The sequence below is a fragment of the Erpetoichthys calabaricus genome, chromosome 2, assembly GCF_900747795.2.
Source record: "Erpetoichthys calabaricus chromosome 2, fErpCal1.3, whole genome shotgun sequence".
NCBI lineage: Eukaryota > Metazoa > Chordata > Cladistia > Polypteriformes > Polypteridae > Erpetoichthys > Erpetoichthys calabaricus.
In genome coordinates, this window is record NC_041395.2 from 188,311,526 (window position 1) to 188,323,073 (window position 11,548).

At 41.7% G+C, this 11,548-nt stretch overlaps 1 protein-coding gene across 2 annotated transcripts in view; it reads right to left on the bottom strand.

Annotated features, from left to right (window-relative positions):
- Window positions 1-11,548, bottom strand: part of LOC114644499 (acyl-CoA 6-desaturase) — a 166,267-nt gene that overhangs the window by 12,239 nt on the left and 142,480 nt on the right. The window lies entirely within an intron of this gene.

Genomic DNA, 11,548 nt, shown 5'->3' on the forward strand with positions numbered 1-11,548 from the left:
ACTTTTTCCACCTTGTAAGTAAATAATGCCTTTTGTTAATCCTAAATGTAGACACTATTTGGTATTTACATATCAATGGATTTCCCAAAAATACATTTTGCATTGTTTAGTTACACTGTGCATATTAAAATAACATGAAAATGTCAAATACCTAAAAAACAACTTCACAAAATGTTTAGTTTGACTTCATCTATGATTGCACAACATTTCAACTAAAATTCATGTTCTAAATACTTTTTAAAATAAAAGTTGAATATACTCCATGTTACTTACACACATATTTCTATAGACTAGAAACATGGGTAAAAGTATAAAATAGAATGTACAGTACACTATGAAAAGCAGCCCATGGATAAAATGACATTAGCACATTCAAAAGAACTAAAAGTGCTGTCTATAAACAAAACACTATCAATAACTGATGAGGTGTCATTTTGAAAGTATAGCTAATAAAATATATCTGATACATGCATATAAAAACAAGAAACATAAAAGGGCAAAGAAACTAGTAGGAAATAACTGCTTAAATATAACACCAATGAAATATTGACTATTGCATATAATAAAGATACTAGGGAAAAACAGATTACACAAACTTGTAAACACAGTTAAGCATATACAAAAGGATCAACACCAAACAATCAACAAACAAATATAGGACCAAAAGCAAACAAAAAACAAAAATACATATAAATAAGAGAAATATTACAACAATCAAATGCCTCTGTGAAATAAACGGTGGTTGTAAAAAGCAAAATTAGGTAGCATAATTTAATAACAGAGTCCCATGAACAAAAAAAAACAAACAAATGAAAATGGATACTTATATACTGTTAGTGTTGGGTGGTATACCGGTTCATACCAAAAACCGTTTATTTTGTTATGATAATGGATTTTTCCAGGGCCGGATTAAGAGCTTTGAGGGCCCGTAGCACATTTGAAATTTGGGGGCCCTTTTGGTCTGCATCATCTGAAGTTTAGATTCTGAACAGTTCAAACCGGACTAAATAATTATTTTACTCTCGATTATAATAAGAATCTTATAATATTTATGTGAATTTTATGTGTTGGGCCCCTAAAGTTTTGTTGTGTAAGAAATTTACAGTTTAAAAACATAAAGATAATATTTTTAAAGACCAGTTTTTCAATGCTACACTTTTTCATTAAATATTGGGTCCACCATTTGGGGGCCCCCAAAATTGTGGGGCCCGTAGCATATGCTACATGTGCCTATTGGTTAATCCGGCACTGGATTTTTCTTTTACCGCAACACTGGTTTAAATAGCCTAAACAACATTTGGAACATGGTACAGCGGGAAGCTGTTTAAGGGGGGGACCTTTTTCACTGCTGCACCTGTAAACAGGCATGCAACGGAGTGAAAATAGACAGAGAACATTCTGAAACTGAAGCTGTAGCAGACGACAAAGTTGAATATGATGACACAGAAGAACGTTTGCCAAAAAAAGGAGCTGTGTCTGTTGTCTGCAGATACTTTGGTTTTAAAAGGTCAGATGTGGACCATTATGTTCAAATGTGTGAATACTGTTTCTATACTACAGGATAATACTGCAAGCCAAGTTGTACTTGTTTTATTTATTTTTTCAATACTGTGTAATGTACCTGGGTACTGTGTAAATAGTGTGACAGCATGTGAATTTATTCTCGACATTTCCACTTTAATCCCGACGCTTATGACGAGAATACAGTCGACATGTTGACTTTATTCTCATAATTTGTCATTAAAGTAGAACATCGTAAACTAAACTTCATATTAAAATGAATATTTAATTTAGTATATTTTCTCACATCCCGTCATAAGTTATGTAGCACATTAAATGCTTTGTGTTACGTGTTTCCCAAGCCATGTTAATTGCTATGTGCTTCTTAAACTGACTTCCTCTTGCACTCAAGAGGAGGTGCAGGCAGCGATCACCACACAGAATACATTAATTTCATGATATTCCTGCTCCCTAAACACTTAGAATGCTAAGATAAATACTTTCATCATGAAATGATATCAATGCGTTAAAGCATGTATTAATCGTGTGGAGGCACGGTGACGGGGAGGGTACACTGCTGTGTTCCCTGCCTTGAATTTGCATGTTTTTCTGGTGGGTTTACTTGGCATGCTTCAGTTCTTTTCAAAGTCATGTAGGATGTGATTTTTTGTTATGCTATATTGACCCTGCTAGTGTATGTATTGCTCGTATTCACCCTGCGATGTGCTGGCGCCCTGTTCAGGATTTGCTCCTGCCTCGCACACAATGGTCGCTGGATGGGTGCAACCCTGAATGGATGGCATAATTAAACATGCATAACGAAGATTTCTGAACACTCCATGGTCTAAGTTTATAACTAGTTTTAATTTCACAAAGATGTTTATTGTGTGGTGATTGGTTATGAGGAGTAAGAAAAAGGAAGGATAGGAACTGCGGGTTTGGTACGTCAGACAGAGACAGCACGCATGCAATAAAGAAAGCCCGCTCAGAAGAACATCCAGTGAATTCTGTGTTCGTGTCTCCGACCACCAGATCATGAACCCAATATTTACACAATATTTAAGTTAAACCTGTGCGATACCCATTCATACATCCAGTTTTTTGGAGCCTCATCACACCTGCCATAAAGTTCTCTAGACTGAACGTACACCTGGGGACCCCTTACTGCGAGGGAGCACTACCGTGCATGTTTAATACCTGCTTTAATGCATTTCATCATGAAAATTTATCTTAGCATTCTACATTTTCAGACAGCAGGAATATCATGAAGTGAATGTATTTTGTGTGGCGATCACTTGCTTGCGCCTCCTCAGTGCAGAGTAAGTCAGTTTAAGAAGCGCGTAGTGATTAACAACTGGTTTGGAGAACACTTAACATAAAGCATTTATTGTGCTACATTAACTTATGACGGGGTTTGAGAAAATCTAGTAAATTAAACATTGATTTTAGGATGAAGTTTAGTTTACGACATTCTTCTTTAATGACAAAATAAACTATGAGAAAAAAGTGGAAATGTCAACTTTAGTCTCAACATAAGCATCGAGATTAAAGTGGAAATGTCGAGAATAAAGTCAACATGTCCACTTTATTCTCGACATATAGTTTTTTTTTCTTCATTGTCCGTATTTTTTTTCTTCACTGTGGCCGTAATATTCTTCCGTAGGGCTATACCACAAATAGCATTATAAATGCAAGTTGCAGTTTTATTATTTATGTATATAGCTTAGCTTGAAGTAAGGTCCATATTAATGCAGTTTGCCTTAATGATGGTTCAGTTGGTAAAGATATCATCACCAAGTTGCACTTGTTTTGTTTTATTTTATTTTATTTTAATTTGGGTGAATACTGTGTAATGCACCTGGGCTTTGAAGTCTTGGAAGTAATAGTATTATTACTGGAAGCTGCACTATTATTTATTTTATTGTTATTATTTATTAGTTTAAATATTATGCAGTTTAATGATGGTAAAGTTGTTTAAAAAGTCACTTAAACGTGTCAGTGGACAGAGATTGTTAACATTAACAAAGTGTAATTGGTTTTCAAAAAATATTACTCTTTATTCCTTTTCTAAGACATGTTCAGTGCAGTACAACTTTTGACAACCACCTCTGGATATTTTACTAAGTCTAAATGCCTCTTTGGATGGTTGAAAATATGTTGTCAAACTTTCAGTTTAAGTTATTTGCAAACTTTGTTCAATAAAAAGGCTCTATATTTTGACTGCATCTGTCATGTAATGGGATTCATTCTCTTCATGAGCGCCACCCCCTTGAAAACTATCACTTTATGGGGCTATGCAAACCTGTATTAACAGTTGTGTGCACATTAAAATGTTTTTTTGTACAATTCTCATGACAGTGGAATAGGTTATTCTTAGCCAGTAATTGCAGTGGAAAATGTGGTTAACATCCACTCATGCATGCGAAAAAAAATACCGTCCAATACCGTGAAACAGGTATAATTTTGGTCATACCACCCAGCACTATATACTGTAAAGCATAATAATAATAAGCGTACAGCGCATTTATTTTGTGACTATGCGTTCATATGAAGTAGGTTTGAACTGGATATTTCATCCTGGTGAGAATTAAGGTGAGAATTTAAGATATGTTGCACTTCATATTCCACATCTTGTCTGACTTTTATGGGTATTGGTTTGGTTGCAGTCTGTTGAAGTGGAGAAGAACATGCAGGTTTCAGTTGGGGACACATGGAAAACCAGAATGACTAGAGAGAGCCAACTTATAAGCCTCAACACCATTTTTTGAAAAAACTGGATAAGGGCCAATAAACTGTGGCCCAAGTTTCTTGAAGGGACTTTCACTACACATCTCTTTGTGTCTTACTACGTTTTGTTTCTCAACTCTAAGTTCAGGGTGCGTCTTCCTCTTATAAGATTAGCGAAGCATGCTGCAGAAACTATTGTACTGTGGAAATTCTTACATATCACCTACCACCTTGTTTGAGGTCTAGTAAGGCACTCTGCTAAACTAGAAATTGATGAATTGGGAAAATTAATATTGAACAGAGCAGGTTGTACCCATACAAATATTCATACACCAACGTTCTTAAAGCCGAATAATTTAAAACCTAATGGGTGAACTCTGTTAAAGGCAATCATTTTGTAACAAATGAACAGATCATGGTAAAAAAATTCTCCAGGCCCTGACTGGTACTCTCTGACTATCCATTAAGTCTGCAGTGGTAACTAGACAAGAGAAGAATCGAGCACCCTATTTTGGCACAAAACAATTGTCAAATCAAATAAATAAACAGCGGACTCCTGTCTAATACTAGGGATGAAATCCATACACAAGAAATATTTTTAAGATAAAAAAATTTCTGCCATACACGAGTACAGGGAATCTTTTAACAGCAATAAAATGAGCACTCTTTGAAAATCTATTGACTACTACTAGGATTACAGTATGACCTTGAGAAGACACAAGATAAGTAATAAAATCTAGATTTATACAATTCCGTTATCTGGAAGGTAGTGTAAGTGGTTGTAACAACCCCACCGGAGGAACCTTGTGAGCCCTTGGCATGTGTGTATACACATGATATGCTAAAATCATGAATGTCTAGATACATACTGTCACACCAAAAATATCTATTTAATACCACACTACGTGACATACCTGGGTGACCAAAGATTTTACAATCACGTACCCACCAAATAACTTCTCCACGTAAAGATACCAAATCTTTTTTTCTAGATCTCCTGCAGCCTTGATTATGTCAAATAATGACTAAGGGTGCACAACACTAGTAACCTTTAGAAACTCTTCAGAGAGAATAATAAAATCAGGTTTATTAGTATCTTCCTCCATCCGTCCTCTTCCGCTTATCCGAGGTCGGGTCGCAGGGGCAGCAGCTTGAGCAGAGATGCCCAGACTTCCCTCTCCCCGGCCACTTCTTCTAGCTCTTCCGGGAGAATCCCGAGGCGTTCCCAGGCCAGCCGGGAGACATAGGTCCCTCCAGCGTGTCTTGGGTCTTCCCCGGGGCCTCCTCCCGGTTGGACGTGCCCGGAACACTTCACCAGGGAGGTGTCCAGGAGGCATCCTGATCAGATGCCCGAGCCACCTCATCTGACTCCTCTCGATGCGAAGGAGCAGCGGCTCTACTCTGAGCCCCTCCCGGATGACTGAGCTTCTCATCCTATCTTTAAGGGAGAGCCCAGACACCCTGCGGAGGAAACTCATTTCAGCCGCTTGCATTCGCGATCTCGTTCTTTCGGTGACTACCCATAGCTCATGACCATAGGTGAGGGTAGGAACATAGATCGACTGGTAAATTGAGAGCTTTGCCTTACGGCTCAGCTCCTTTTTCACCACGACAGACCGATGCAGAGCCCGCATCACTGCGGACGCCGCACCGATCCGCCTGTCGATCTCACGCTCCATTCTTCCCTCACTCGTGAACAAGACCCCGAGATACTTGAACTCCTTCACTTGGGGCAGGATCTCGCTCCCAACCCTAAGAGGGCACTCCACCCTTTTACGGCTGAGGACCATGCTCTCGGATTTGGAGGTGCTGATTCCCATCCCAGCCGCTTCACACTCAGCTGCGAACCGATCCAGAGAGAGCTGAAGATCACGGCCTGATGAAGCAAACAGGACAACATCATCTGCAAAAAGCAGTGACCCAATCCTGAGTCCACCAAGCCGAACCCCCTCAACACCCTGGCTGCGCCTAGAAATTCTGTCCATAAAAGTTATGAACAGAATCGGTGACAAAGGGCAGCCCTGGCGGAGTCCAACTCTCACTGGAAACGGGTTCGACTTACTGCCGGCAATGCGGACCAAGCTCTGACACCGGTTGTACAGGGACCGAACCGCCCTTGTCAGGGGGTCCGGTACTCCATACTCCCGGAGCACCCCCCACAGGATTCCCCGAGGAACACGGTCGAACGCCTTTTCCAAGTCCACAAAACACATGTAGACTGGTTGGGCGAACTCCCATGCACCCTCCAGGACTCTGCTAAGGGTGTAGAGCTGGTCCACTGTTCCGCGACCAGGACAAAAACCACACTGTTCCTCCTGAATCCGAGGTTCGACTATCCGACGGACCCTCCTCTCCAGAACCCCCGAATAGACTTTTCCAGGGAGGCTGAGGAGTGTGATCCCTCTGTAGTTGGAACACACCCTCCGGTCCCCCTTCTTAAAGAGGGGGACCACCACCCCGGTCTGCCAATCCAGAGGCACTGTCCCTGATGTCCATGCGATGTTGCAGAGACGTGTCAACCACGGCAGCCCTACAACATCAAGAGCCTTGAGGAACTCCGGGCGTATCTCATCCACCCCCGGGGCCCTGTCACCAAGGAGTTTTTTGACCACCTCGGTGACCTCAGTCCCAGAGATGGGGAAGCCCACCTCCGAGTCCCCCAGGCTCTGCTTCCTCATTGGAAGGCATGTTAGTGGGATTGAGGAGGTCTTCGAAGTACTCCCCCCACCGACCCACAACGTCCCTAGTGGAGGTCAGCAGCGCACCATCCCCACCATACACAGTGTTGACACTGCACTGCTTCTCCATCCTGAGACGCCGGACGGTGGACCAGAATCTCCTCGAAGCTGTTCGAAAGTCGTTCTCCATGGCCTCCCCAAACTCCTCCCATGCCCGAGTTTTTGCCTCAGCAACCACCGAAGCCGCATTCCGCTTGGCCTGCCGGTACCTATCAGCTGCCTCCAGAGTCCCACAGGTCAAAAGGGACTGGTAGGACTCCTTCTTCAGCTTGACAGCATCCCTCATCGCCGGTGTCCACAAACGGGTTCGGGGGATTGCCGCCACAACGGGCACCGACCACCTTACGGCCACAGCTCCAGCCAGCCACCTCAACAATAGAGGCACGGAACATGGCCCATTCGGACTCAATGTCCCCCACCTCCCTCGGGACGTGGTCGAAGTTCTGCCGGAGGTGGGAGTTGAAGCTACTTCTGACAGGAGGCTCTGCCAGACGTTCCCAGCAGACCCTCACGACACGTTTGGGGCCTACCAGGCCTGACCGGCATCCTCCCCCACCATCGGAGCCAACTTACCACCAGGTGGTGATCAATTGACAGCTCCACCCCTCTCTTCACCCGAGTGTCCAAGACATGTGGCCGCAAGTCCGACGACACGACCACAAAGTCGATCATCGAACTGAGGCCTAGGGTGTCCTGGTGCCAAGTGCACATATGAACACCTCTATGCTTGAACATGGTGTTTGTAATGGACAATCCATGACGAGCACAGAAGTCTAATAACAAAACACCACTCGGGTTCAGATCAGGGGGGCCATTCCTCCAATCACGCCCTTCCAGGTCTCACTGTCTCTGCCCAAGTGAGCATTGAAGTCTCCCAACAGAATGAGGGAGTCCCCAGAAGGTATGCCCTCTAGCACCCCCTCCAGGGACTCCAAAAAGGGTGGGTACTCCAAACTGCCATTCGGTGCACACGCACAAACAACAGTTAGGACCCGTCCCCCCACCTGAAGGCGGAGGGAGGCTACCCTCTCGTCTACCGGGGTAAACCCCAATGTACAGGCTCCAAGTTGGGGGGCAATAAGTATGCCCACCACCCGCTCGGCGCGCCTCCCACCGGGGGCAACTCTACAGTGGTAGAGAGTCCAGGCCCTGTCAAGGAGATTGGTTTCCAGAGTCCAAGCTGTGCGTCGAGGTGAGCCCGACTATATCTAGCCGGAACCTCTCAACCTCGCACACTAGCTCAGGCTCCTTCCCCTTCAGAGAGGTGACCTTCCACGTCCAAGAGCCAGCTTCTGTAGTCGAGGATAGGACCGCCAAGGTCCCCGCCTTCGGCCACCATCCAACTCACACTGCACCCGACCTCATTGGCCCCTCCCCATAGGTGGTGAGCCCATGGGAAGGGGGACCCACGTTGCCATCTTCAGGCTATGCCCGGCCGAGCCCCATGGGTGTAAGCCCGACCACCAGGCCTGGCTCCAGAGGGGGGCCCCAGTGACCCGCGTCCAGGCGAGGGGAAAACGCTGTCCAAATTTTTTATGCATCATGGAAGTTTTGTTGAACCGCACTTTGTCTCATCCCTCACCTAGGACCAGGTTTGCCTTGGGTGGCCCTACCAGGGGCATAAAGCCCCAGACAACAGAGCTCATAGGATCATTGGGACACGCAAACCCCTCCACCACGGATAAGGTGGCGGTTCGAGGAGGGGTGGCGGTTCGAGGAGGGGGGTGGCGGTTCGAGGAGGGGTATCTTCCTCAATTTCATAAATACAAGGACAAGCATCTGGTTTATGATTCTTGTCCCTGGGTTGATATGAAATCACAATATCAAGGCAGCTAAAAAAAACAAAACAACCAGTGAGCTTTCAATCTTTTTACCTGACATCAGATATATTAAATCAGTAAAAGTAATAAAAAGAAATTTTGCACCATCCATACAGTGATGCTGCTCTTCCAGAGTGAATTTAATAGTAAGCAGTTCTTGATTTTTTTCCCTTTTCCCTGTAGCTGAAAAATTTCAGACGGGACATCGCCAACCCCAACATGAGATGCAGCAACTTCCAATAAAAGTTAAAGATTAGAATCTGGGTGACACAAATTATGAGCTGGCAGGAATATCTTTTTAAGTTACTCAAAGGCTTCAGGTATCCATTAAAATCGCTTGTTAGATTGTTTTGTAAGAGACGTAATTGTAGAGGATCACTGTATTAAAATTCCCAATAAAACAATAATAATAAATAGAGAACCCCACAAATCTTTGTACTATCTTCAGATTCTCTAGAATTTTCCATTTCACAAATTTGCAAAGACTGGAACCATACTGATCTCTGATCTATGAAATTTCATAACCCAAGAAAACAGTGGATTTATGAAATACACATTTCTCTAATTTTGTGTAAAGCTTATTGAGACAAAGTCTGGCAAATATTCCACTTACATATATAATATGTTCTTCCATACTTCCGGGAAAATGATATGTATCACCTGGGTATACTAATACATTCACCCCTAAAATGTCTCTGAAGATTTCATTCACAAAACGGTATTAGTCATCCCATAGTGCATTACAAGGAACTCAATGTCCAGAAGTCATGTTGAATGTCGTCTAACACTCAACCCTTGCTTGAATATGTATTAAATTAAATGCACTGAAAAACTGAGCTAAGTAAAAATGGAAGACCCAAGTACCTGCTTAAGCAGCGATGATATTTAAGACAACACATCATTTTTTAAATTATCTATGAAGTTTTTGATAATCTACACGGACAAAGACTCCTTCTGGACTAAAGAAAAAAAAATCCCACCCCTATAGGGCCAGTAAGAATGGGTTTATAAACCCATTCTTTAATTTCCCTGGAATCTTCTCAGGCAAAAGGGTGAGGAAGCCACACTGAATGACAGAAGAGGCATGCCTTTTGATATATCTGTTAAAACAAATGTAACAATTTATTCTGACTTCCAATTGATTGTAAAACTGTGATTCTCTAATCAGAGATATCCTAGAATGACCCTGTAACTAGTACAATTTAAAACAAAAAAAGGGAATTTGTTCCATATGGAGGACCAAAATGGATGGGGCAGTAACTTTCTTAAACTAAATAAGGAGAAAACAGAAATCTTATTTATTGTCAAAAATGAATATAGTGAGGATATGAGAAATAAACTTGATACCTTAGGCTTAAAAGTCAAGTTGGAGGTAAAGAATTTAGGGGTAACTATTGACTCTGACCTAAATTTTAAATCACATATTAATCAGATTGCTAGGACTGCAATTTTCACTTAAGTAATATAGTTAAAGTTAGAACTCTTAAAACTTTACAAATCACTGAAAAATTAGTTTATGGTTTTGTTTTCAGTCGACTAGATTACTGTAATGCACTCCTTATAGGACTACCTAAGAAATACATCAATCAGTTACAGATAGTGCAGAATGCAGCAGCAAGAATCTTAACTAGAAAAAGAAAATCTGAGCACATTTCACCAGTTTTAGCATCATTACATTGGGTACCCATGTCATTTAGAATTGCCTTTAAAATACTACTAATTGCTTACAAAACCTTAAATAATCTCACCCTGTCCTATATTTTGAAACGTCTGTCCCCTTACACCCCAAATCATAACCTCAGATCTTCAAATGAAGCACTAGTTATAATTTCAAGAGCCAACCTGAAAAAATGCTAAGGCGGCCTTTTGCTATTATGCACCTAAAATTTGGAATACTTTACCAATAGAAATTCACCAGACTGATACTGTGGAAAAAAATTAAACAACTACTAAAAGCCCATTATTTAAAATTTTTTTTTCATAGCTTCATTTTAGTTATATCCCTATTAGACTATATCGGCATTGAATTATCATTTTCTTTGGGTTCTGGAATTCTGTACTAATCTGTACTATTCTCTGCTGTCTTTTCCAATTCTTCTGCGCTGGTGATCTGCGCCAGCACCACCTCATCACGGTACCATGCTGCGCCCTGCGTGGACTGAATGGCGAGTATCCCAGATGTCTAAATGACCACCATCATCAAATTATTCCATGTGAAGCCTGAAAACCATGAGGACTGATTTAGAACATTTATGTTAGGTAGAATACCCAGTGGGGGCTGGGGGATCTTTTGGCCTTGCAACACATGCAGATTTTGTATTTTGTTTTTATTCTTCTGCTTAACTGGAGTTTTTTGTTTTGTTTTGTTTTTTCTGTCTTCCTGGCCATTTGATCTTACCTTTTACTTTGTTACATTACTGCCTAATCTTGTATGTATTATATTAACTTCCTTTTTTATTTCATCTTGTAAATCACTTTGAGCTATATTGTTTGTATGAAAATGTGCTATATAAATAAATGTTGTTGTTAAGTTTGTGGTTGGTGGTCAAAAACTATACAGCCTTAATTCTTTACTCCCCTGAGAAGTTGAATTTGAAGCTCATGAATAGTGCTTTTAACACTACCTGTAGCAACTGGTAGTCACACTCTTATTTCTACCTTTAGTTTTAGTCTATTAAATTGTTCCAATAAATTACTGAAGACAGCGATGAAATCTGTCACTTATTCTTCCAGATCATCTACCCTCTCAGATATAATATTTAC